Raw genomic sequence first — 11,807 nt, forward strand, 5'->3', positions numbered from 1 at the left:
ATGCAAAAATAGATGCAATATTTGATGCAAAAGAGGATGTGAACATGGATGCAAAATTGGAAGCAAACGTGGATACAACAGTGAGTGCAAAACATGGTGCAAATTGTGGCATAACAAAAGTGGATGTAATGATAGATGCAAAAAAAGAATCAAATTATGATGCAAATGAAGATGTAAAAAGGGATGCAAAAAGTGAAATTTAAAATGGGTGCAACAGTGGATGCAAAATTGTGTGCAAAAGTGGATGCAATAGAAGTCGATGCAAAAGTAGATGCAAAACGAGACACAAAACCCGATGCAAATCCCGGTCCAAAATTGGATACAAAAAGGGATGCAAAAATAGATGTAGTAGTTGATGAAAACCTAGACGCAAATGAGGATGCAAACGTGGATGCAAAATTATAATCAAAAGTGGGTGCAAAAGGAGGTGCCAAACTAGGCGCTAATTGTGGCACAAAAATATTAGATGCAATAGTGGGTACAATAATAGATGCAAAAGAGGATGTAAATATGGATGCCAAACAAGAGGGCAAAGTGGATCCAACAAAAGTAGATGCAAAATTTTATGCAAAACTAGACACAAAACACGATGTAAAACTTGGCGCAAAAGGGATGCACAAATGGATGAAAAAATGGATGCAAAAAATGATTTAAAAAAGGATGCAAAAAAGGATGCGAAAGTCGATGCAAAAGTTGATGCAAGTGTAGGTGCAAAAAGTGGATGCAAATGAGGATGCAAAAGTATGTCAAACAAAATTAGGTGCCAAACTTGATGCAAAACCTGGAACAAAACCTGGTGTAAAGGATGACACAAAACTTGGCATAAAATTTGGTGCAAAACGTGGTGCAAAACCTATTGCAATACCTGGTGCTAAACTTGGTGTAAGATTTGGTGCAAAACTTGATGCAAATTTTGTGTCAAGTTTTGCACCATATTTGATAAATGGATGCAAATAGCACCAAAAATGGGCTCTAGATGCAAAAAAAGAAGTAAAAAGGGACGCTAATCGCTGGTTTTGTTGTAGTGCTAGGATGGGCTTACTCCTCTTGATTTGACTTTCTGGGGGGGCTCATCAATGTTTAAGTGCTTCGAGCCCCTAAAAAATCTTCGGCTGATACTCTTTGGCTCTCCTTCTTCCTCTGATACCCTTTGGCAGTAAATTGATGTTGTTCTGAGGTGTTGTGGGTCTTATTCACAAATAAATGGTCGCTGTTCGGCCTCTGTTTCTTTCAAAACTGTTTTCTGCTCCTTCCGGCAAGCTTTGCGAAGAAAAATGGGTCATTCGGCGCCTTTCGGGCTTGCTAGGGGCCGCAGAATGAAAAGATTCCCTGAAGATTCCCTATTTAGGCCCAAAAAATCTAGCGCCTATCAAAAACTGCCTCAGAATCGGATTCTGGGGCTCCGAAGTGCGATTTTTTGCCCTTCGCGCCAAAAAGGTGCTGATGACGTCAGCATGATGTGACATTGTACGGCGGGGGACATCAGCAGGACAACGTGGCGGGATGACTTCAGCATGACGTCATCATGTACGGATGGTGACGTGGCAGGGATACGTGGCAGTGACGTGGCAGGAGGCCACGCAGGCAGGTGACTCGACATAGTGACTAGGCGGGGGGGTGACATCACTGGGCAGGCGGGTGACACAGGCAGGGGCGGTTTCCGGTTTTGGGCGCACCGCTTATGGACAAAGGTGGTTTCGGGGAAGAGGGCTCCGCCACAGCCCAACGCCTGACGCGTGGCGGGAGGTACGGCGGCAATACCGCCCATCTCCCGGACGCTAAAGCTCGGGCGCTTTGGAGATGGGACGGCCCGCCCACCGTCAATCTGCGGGGCGGACGATCCAACTGTTGGCGGTAGACGCGAGGCGGCGGTGGGTTAGTGGGCGGGGATATTCGTGGGAATATTCCCATTTAAATATAGCGTGCGGTGGGTTTAGACTTAGGAAATGGCGGGTTTATGGGTTTTTTGAGCGTGGGTTAGCAATTTATGCCCAAAACTTGGGGTAAAGGGATAAAAAGTGGGTTTTTGAGGGTTTTAGAGTTAGGGAAGAGGTTATTAGTCTGACCAGGTGTCAGACTAGCTCCTTAATGACTCGGATGGGCTAAAGACAGCCCCAGATGGACTGTGATTTCCCGGACTTAGTAGAATTATGGCTATACTGCCAGGGAGGGGATATTTACATAGGGGAGTTTTATATGCATAGTTTAATAGGGGAATGGGAAAACTGATAGGGATTTATATAATACTGTTAGTAGTTAATATGAAGGTGACCAGCAAGCGCTAAGGTCAGGGACCTTAGGCTAAATTTGGGAAAAAGAACTTGTAGAGAACTGAGATCCTTGAGTGAAGCAGATCTTCACCAAGGCAACTGATATGGAGTATGATGAGACTAAGAGGCAAGCAGATCTTGACCTCTTTGGGAAGTTAGTAAGTGGCTTTGGGGAATTTAGAAGAAAGGGGAGTTAGTGATGTTCACCTTTGAGCCCTTTTGCATAAAACTGCCTGCACTGTGATCTGAAAAGATAAAATACTTTGTACCACAAAACTGATCACAAATTATCATTTTGCAACCACACAGCTACCTACCCAGCCTACTTTTCTAACATTTTTTCTTCTTTTATGGGTGGGTGCATTTAGACTTGCAGACCCAGCTTTACAATTTTTCTTTTTTCAATTTTTCCTATCTAAATCTACACTTATTTCTGCCAGGGCCCAGATTAAACAGTTGGGTCCCTTTGATTCTCTACTTATCTACAAATCTGCCAAGATTTAGCTGTTTGGACAGATACATTCTCTATATTCTACAACAGGAAATTGAAATCTAGGGAGACCAAGATTTAGCTGTTTGGCCTTCCCTTAACTAAAAAACTCATCAAAAATGGAATACAGCAGTGGCATTTGGACCAGCACACTTTCATTGCTTCTTGTGGAAATATGGAACAATGCAGCTTGCAGAGTATGACATATTTGGCATGTAAAAATGTCAATCATGAAAAATGAATACCTGCTGCAACAGGAGGCTAACACCCTCAAAATCTTAGACCTCCTCCAGATTTGGCATTGATCAAATTCCCTGATGGATTTGATTCTGATATGGCATACCAACTTAGGGAAAGAGCTCCTCGAACCTTAGAAGAGATGCAAAGTATAGCTGTCAGTGTTGAAGCCAACCTGATATCTAAACGAGCTAGAGCCAGAGCTGAAAGGAGGATACCTTTGAAAGAAGAACCTTCGGCCTTTGAACAGAAATTAGATGCTATTATTAAAGGAATGGATAGGCTTGGAGATAGAGTAGAAACAATCGAGAGAAAATCCCCTTGGGATGGTCAACCAAGCAATACTAGGAGAAATCCAAATTTCAAGAAGAACCAAAACCCTAATACTGGAAAGACTGGGCCTGACCAAAATATTAGGCCCCCATTCCAGGAAAATTATGTTGAAGCCTCAACTTTTGATGAACCAACAGAAGACACTCAAATCAATTTAATGGGACTCAACAATGAACAACAAGTTTTCTTGACCCAAGAGGATCAAGAAGCTCACATGCTTAAATAATTTCAAACTCAGTCAAGTGAATCATTTGACTTTAGGGAGGGATATGATACAACCATTTATGAAGTCCATAAACAATATAACCTGAGGAGTAGAAGAATTGATGTTCCTGAAACCAACAGACAGAAAGATACAAAGCAGCCTAACAAAGGTAAGATCAATACCCCCCCTGTACATATTCTTTCCAGAACAGATCCTAATCCAAATAACCCAATTATTGAAGATGTATCCGATAATCAACCAAATAACAGACAATCTTCCACTTCTATTCCTTCTAAAGGAAACGTGGAAGAACCTCCAGAAGTTGATTTGGAAACAACTTCAGCCCATAACCCCACTCCTGAAAAGGAGAAAAACACAGAGAATACAATGGAAAAAGAGAATCCAGCTGTCCGAAATACAAGAACTCAGACTGAAAAACCTTTTAATCTTGAGGCTGAAGTAGGCAAATTAAAAATAGTTGTTCCATTGTCTGAATTAGCTAAACATGATGTCTACAGAAGCCAAATTAATAAATCACTCAAAATTTCTGTGAATGAAGATTCAGTAAATGTTTTTGATGACCAGCCTGAATTGATTTTTGGCCCTGAAGTAAATGGAAAATCAGTAGATGGAGGAGTCCCTCCTTTCTATGTAAGTTTGAACATACATGATAAAATACTTCATAATGCCATGTTTGATTCTAGTGCTTCTCATAACTTAATGCCTAAATCTGTAATGGAGAAACTAGACCTAGACATCACCAGGCCATATAAAGACCTCTTTTCTTTTGATTCAAGTCAGGTCAGGTGTTTAGGTTTAATCAAAGACTTATGTGTATCACTCGTTCAATACCCTGCCAAAACCATCTTAATGGACATAGTAGTAGCTGATATTCCACCAAAGTATGGCATGCTATTATCTAGATCTTGGGGTGCAAAGCTCCAAGGATCTCTACAATTGGACATGTCTTATGCTACTATTTCAGTGTTTGGTCAACCTAAGAAACTATACAGAGAAACCTTAATGAAATATGTGGTAAGTAGTCAGGAGAAACCCCAAAATTTCCCTATCTACTCATTACATTCAGATATGGATTCTTTCATTCTCTACAATGCTGAAATTGATCCCTCAACTGAATTAAATGTTTTAGCAGATGAACCAGAAGAAATTACAAATGAAAAGTCTAGTGTTCAAATCCAGGAAATTTCTGAAAACAATGATACATCAGATACTCAAGAGAAACCAGAAGAAATTAAAAAACCAGATCTCCCTATTAAACAGATTCCTGAGACTCCTGATACCAATTATGAACATGAAATTCTTTGGTACTTAGAATTTGATGGCTCAGTTAACAAATTAGGAGCAGGAGCAGGAATTTGGGTGCACAATCTTGAAAATGATCATGCTGAAGGCCATGCCTACAGATTAAACTTTAGATGCACCAATAATATGGCAGAATATGAAGCCCTATTGCTAGGTCTTAAACTTGTTAAGAAATTAGGGGCAATTAGGGTATCTGTCTTAGGAGATTCTGATTTAATCATTCAACAGATCAAAGGGAAGTTTCTAACAAATGATCCCAGATTGAGATATTACAGAGGAACAGTGATAGAGATTCTCAATACATTTTTAGAAACTCAGCTTGCTAAAATCCCAAGAAAACATAACTTGCAAGCTCATAGTCTGGCAACATTTGCCAGCACCTGCAAATTACCATTTGAACCTAATCATCAGTTCACAGCTGAGATTAGACACAGACCAGCCATACCTGACAATGTGAAGAACTGGCAAGTGTTTGATAGTGATAAGCAGATTAACAATTTTTTAACCCTAGAAGAAGAATTTTCTAGCATTAACATAGATGTAGATACAGTTAGTGAGTTTGATCAAACAAATAAGATAGAAACAGACATTTCAGCAGAAAGTGCAACTCAAATGCTTCACCCAACAAAATTTACCAACAAAGAAATGCATGATCTTAAAGAAATGGATATTGATGAAATTATTGAAGGAGAATCTGAAGTTATCAATTTAAAAGACAATCATTTGCCTAAAGGATTAACTCCTTTGGAAGATCTCTTTGATTTCAATGATATTCCAAAGAAACCCAAAATGGAACCCTTAAAAGCAGACCTTGAAGACCATAACTTGGGAACTGAAGAAAAACCGAAAATGGTGAAATTATCTAAATCTTTGCCCCCTGACCAAAAACTCAAATATGTTGAACTAATGAAGGAATTCCAGGATGTCTTTGCCTGGAGTTATGAAGACCTGAAATCATATGATACCTCTATAATTCAGCATACAATACCTCTGAAGGAAGATCAAAAACCATTTAAACAAAAGCTTAGAAGAATTAACCCTGTTCTGCTTCCTTTAATTGAAAAAGAAATCAAATGAATGTATGAAGCAGGGATAATTGCTCCTATCAGGTTTTCAGAGTGGGTGTCTAATTTGGTACCTACTAGGAAGAAAACTGGAGAAATCAGATTATGTGTTGATTTAAGAAATGTAAATAAGGTTTCTTTGAAGGACAATTACCCTTTACCTAAGATGGATCATATTTTACAAAGGGTAGTAGGTGCTTCTAGGATTTCACTTTTAGATGGTTTCTCAGGCTATAACCAGATTCTGGTTCATCCTGATGACCAAGAAAAAACTGTTTTTACAACACCATGGGGTTCATTCAAATATGTCAAAATGCCATTTGGACTTAGGAATGCAGGAGCAACCTTACAAATAGCAATGGACATAGCATTTGCAAAAGAAATTCATGATTTCTTGGTTATATATCTAGATGACTTAACTATTTTTTCTAAATCAGATCAGCAACATTTGGGTCATCTAAAACAAGTATTTTTGAAATGCAGAAAATATGGAATTTATTTAAATCCTAAAAAGTCCTTGTTTGGTCTAGAGGAAGGCAAACTCTTGGGCCATATCATCTCCAAAGATGGAATCAGAATTGATCCTGCTAGAATAGAAGCTATTCTGCAAATACCCCACCCTAGAAATGTCAGAGAACTTCAAGCTTTCCTAGGAAAGATTAATTTTTTGAGAAGATTCATATCTAATTTAGCTGAATTGATTAGATTGCTTAATAATATGTTGAGAAAGGATGAAAGTATTAAATGGACAGTTGAAGCCAAGCAAGCCTTTGAAGAAATTAAAATGGCTTTGACTAGAACACCAGTCCTAACAAGTCCAAAGTTTGATAGAGACTTCATAATATTTTCATTTGCATCAGAACACACCATAGCAGTTGTTTTACTACAGAAGGATGATCAAGGATATGAAAGACCCATAGCCTTTTTTAGTAAAGCACTGAGGGATGCACCACTAAAATACAAAATCATGGAAAAACAAGCTTTTGCACTTGTGAAAGTTATTAAAGACTTTAGAGTCTACATATTGTACTCCCATGTAATAGCCTATGTGACAAATGCTATTGTTACAGACATCTTAACCCAGGATGGAATTGAAGGCAAACGAGGTAAATGGATTGCTACTATATTGGAGTATGATATTGAAATAAAACCTACAAAGCTTATAAAAGGACAGGGATTGGCCAAACTCATGACTGAAACAAATTGTCAAGCCCTGGATATTAATGAACTGGATAATGAACAGGAGATGGCGACTCCACAAATCAACCAGGCCTTCTTAGATTCACATTGGTATGCTGATATAATTTATGTACTATTAAACTTGCAGGCTCCTCTAGGGTTATCCAAAACAAAGAAAAGGTTTTTAAAGATGAAAGCTTCAAAATTTTGTATTTTAGATAATGTTCTCTTTTGGAAAAATCATGAAGGTATTCTATTGAATTGTTTAGTAAAAGAAGAAGCTGACAAGGTTCTCAAAGAATTTCATGCAGGAGACTGTGGTGGACACCTTTACTGGAAATCAACTGCAGACAAAATCCTAAGGGCTGGATTTTATTGGCCAACCTTGTTCGCTGATGTAAATAAATTTGTCACTACTTGCTATAAATGTCAAATTTTTGAAGGCAAGAGAAAATTATTACCTTTACCCTTGAGGCCTATTTCCACTGAAAAACCCTTCCAACAATGGGACCTGGACTTCATTGGAGAAATCCATCCTCCTTCTTCTGGCCAACATAAATGGATTCTAACTGCCACAAACTATTTCACCAAATGGATAGAATCCATTCCCTCCAGACAAGCCAATGACACAGTGATAATAGGATTCCTTGAAACCAACATATTGTCTAGATTCGGCTGTCCTGAAAAGATCATAACTGATAATGCTGCTGCCTTCAAATCCCAGAAAATGATAAGTTTCTGTAATAAATACCATATCACTTTAGGCCATTCCATAGCCTATTACCCTCAAGGTAATGGTCTAGCTAAGTCCTCCAACAAGAGTCTAATTAATATTATTAAGAAATTATTGGAAGAGAACAAGAAAAATTGGCACAAGAAACTTACTAATTCACTATGGGCAGACAGAGTCACTACCAATAAATCTATTGGAACTAGTCCTTATGAATTAGTCTATGGCATGGAGGTTGTATTTCCTTCATCTTTAGGAGTTCCTGTGGTGAAATTGCTTCAAGAATCTCAAGTGGAACCCAATGATATTCAAAGGAGGATTAACCAAACCATCCATCTGCAGCAGACCAAAGAAGAAGTGTATCAAAGATCCCAAGTATTACAAGAGAAGCTTAAGAAAATATTTGATAAAAGAACCAAGGCGAAAGATTTCTACCCTGGAGACAAAGTTTTAAGATGGGATTCCAGGAGAGAGGATAAGGGAAAACATGGGAAGTTTGACTTCCTATGGAAAGGACCTTTTATTATCCAGGCCTTGCAAGGGAATAATACTTACTATCTGAAGAACTTGGATGGTACAAAAACAGAAGAAGGGCCAGTTAATGGTCGAATGCTGAAACATTACTTTGATCCAACTTTTTAATGTACTCTTACTTTAACATGTATATATTATATCCTTGGTAATGTCACAGTTTGGATTGGATGGTAACTTGCTGGAGTTGAAGCCCGAAGAGAAGGCCCTAAGCTTCACAAGTGGTACTGTCATACATACAATAAAGCAACCAGCAGAAGGAGATTTCAAAGCACAGTCAAAGTCATTCAGAAGGCCATCTGACCTGCTGTTCTTGACTTTCCACCAGGAAAAGCCATCCCCAAGTGGAGCCAGTGTTATGCTCCTATACCAATAGGTGTCATATTTCATGATTGACTTGATGAGCTCTGTAATATGTTCATACCTTTTCATGTTGCAAAGGTTTTCCATATTGTCAAAAAATCAAAAAATTTAAAAAAATGTAAAGAGGGTATACCCTAAAAGAAAAATCAAAGGGTGAAAAGAATAAGATGGTCAAAAAAGTGAAAGAAATGAACCCCAAACAAAAATAGACCAGGAAAGTGTGCAAGTCTAAATGCCACTACTTTTTACTCTTGTACAATAAATAATTGTGTGCAGCTTGTTAAAATTTTTCCACAATTTATGAAGAGTCAAACTGTATAAACTTGACTCGTTCATTTTTCAATTTCAAGCTGTAGAATAGAGAATAAATATATGACCAAACAATGTAAACTTCGCAGATAAGTAGATAAGTAGAGTAAATAAAAAGGAGCTCAACCGTTTAATCTGAGCCCTTGGATGTAATAAGTGCAGACTTAGGTAGGCTTGCCATGTAAAGAAAAGAAAATTGATAAGGGTTTGCCAGTCTAAGTGCACCCAAATAAAGAAGGAAAAAATGTCAGGCTAAAGTAGGTAGGGTAGGTAGATGGTGTTGCAGAATGATACTTGTGATGGATCATGTTTCTAAATGTGTTAACTTTTACTTTTATCACAAGTGCAAGGCAGACATTATACTTGATGCAGCTTAAGCAAGACAAGGTCAAATAATTAACTTCCATTCACATTTTTCCCTAAAGATTTCACTAATTGCCCCTTAAAGTATTAAGGTCTTTGAAAATTAAAGGGGCTCAGAGCATTTCTCTGACTTTTGGAGGGACCGGACCCTCGGCCCAATGATTTAAGAGCCTAAGTACTTAGAATCATCCATAAACCATTCATTTGATTTCATAAACTCATTTCCTAAGTAAAAATCCTATTTTACTTAGGAAAATACATAATATCACCTAAAAACCCCTTTTCCACTTTAAAGCCTAAGTTTAAATGTAAATCTATAACGTTTACTTAGCGCTCATTCTCATTTTTTACCATATTAACTTTTAACCTATATTATATTAATCCCGGAAAAACATTAAACCATTCCCGTATTATGTAAACTATATAAAACCCTAATATTTTATATATCCCGCCCCGGTTGAATACAACCATAATCATTGTTCAAAAGGGATTAATGAATTTATTTGAAATTCATTAACAGCCTAACCACCCCTCAACCAATCGCATTGGCCCCGATACGATTAAAATATTATTAAATACATCGGGCCCACCGCAAATAAAGTTCTGCCAAACTCCACTCCCGTCCGCCGTCCGATCGCTCCCCTTTCATCCAACGGTCGACGCTAATATCACAGCCCCCCTGGTGACCGCGCTTTAACTCACGATCACCAGGCAGTTTTCCGCCCGTACTTCCGCCATGTGTCGCGCAGTCTATATGCTCGCTCGCCCCTAGCCCAAAACCACCCAGCCCCAAAAGCGGTGCGATCGCTTACCGCTTACCACCCTCCACAAACGACAAAATGTCACATCGCTGCTTGCGTCATCCGCCCGATAAATCCAAAAAAAACCCGCCAACCTCAATTTTGTTAAATAAAACGAACAAAACGTCATTTTCACTGTCATACGCTGCAAACCGTGCTCCCATGCAAAACAATGTCCAAGTCAACTATTCGAGCTTTCAAACCACCACCTGGTTAAGAAACTTGCAGCGACGCCGCCCAGAACCTGTCATCCTTCCATCTTGGCACTGTTCACTGCCTTGATACAGGTATTTATCCAAGCTGCACTGAAACCCTGTAATTTTGGTTTTCTACTTAAAATTCTACAAGAAAGGGCCAAATTCAGGTCTATTCCACGTTTGTGTTGGCCATACAAAGCTCCCAACCTACTGTCTTGCCTATTTTTCACAGAATTTCCCCCCAATTCCATCTTTGAATCCACAAGAACCAAAGATGGAAACCCCTATAGCCCTGAATGTCGCACCCATGAACGCTCCTCACAAAGACTTAGATTATCTACCTCTGGCCGATAAAGATTTTCAGATAAAAGACCTATCTGGTGATAGAAACCATCTTCAGGCCTTCTGCAAAGTCAGAGATAGTTATCTGAATAAGTCTGACATTTTTGGACTGTGGGAATCTAACCTTCCCATGTATTTCCTCCCCTCAGTCCATGTTTTCCCAGAGATAATTCATCATTGTTGTGCTAATTATGATCCCAACCATAGAGTTGTCATGTCCCCATACCAAACTGTCATTTTTCCCATAACTGCTAAATCCATCAATGAAATGTTGCAATTCCACTCCAGTCAGCCCCTCACTCCTATTTCCATGGGATATTTACTTGAAAAAGCATCTCAGTTGTCCCAATCAGAAGTGAGCTGTATTTGTCAAACCTTCATGTTACCAAAACACCAGCCCAAAAGTCCTCCTCCTTATCTGCAGACTTTCTTCACTGAAACTGGAAGACTCATTATTGATATGATCTCCTTGATTATGGGATTTAACACTAGTGAATATGTTGATGACATTACCTTAGTGTTACTATCAATCTTTACTCCAGGATAGCCCCCTGCTGTCAGATATGACTATGCCACCTATATTGCCAACAAAATCCATGATCAATTCCTGAATTTGGATAGGGAATGAGTATTCAAATACACATTTTTCATATACCATCTCATGTTATATTATCAATCGGATAACTTTCCATTCCCTATCAAGAAACTTGACACCAAAGGAAATCCAAGGTCAGTTATCTTTTGGAGTCCAATCTTTCATAATACCTGTGAGTCCCCTTACACTTATAGTGAGTTCATTGACCTATTTGTACATCCAGCAACCACTCTGTTGATAGGAGTTTCCCCTCCTAGGATCAATGGTGACATGAAAAAGATTTTCCAGCTCTCTAAGCAGTACAGGATAGGTGACTGGTACTTATATAAGGATCACACAGAAATTATGATGTATGGATGTGAACTTTGCCCTTTTAAGCTACCCAAGTATGTTCCCATGAGATTATTTTCATTGGAGTATTTCAGACAGATCATAAATGCAGATTTAGTCCATTTTTATGGTGCCAAGAAGAAAGC

This window comes from Pinus tabuliformis, chromosome 8, assembly GCF_031772625.1.
Source record: "Pinus tabuliformis cultivar Carrire ecotype Pingquan chromosome 8, CPIR1, whole genome shotgun sequence".
Classification (NCBI taxonomy): Eukaryota; Viridiplantae; Streptophyta; class Pinopsida; order Pinales; family Pinaceae; genus Pinus; species Pinus tabuliformis.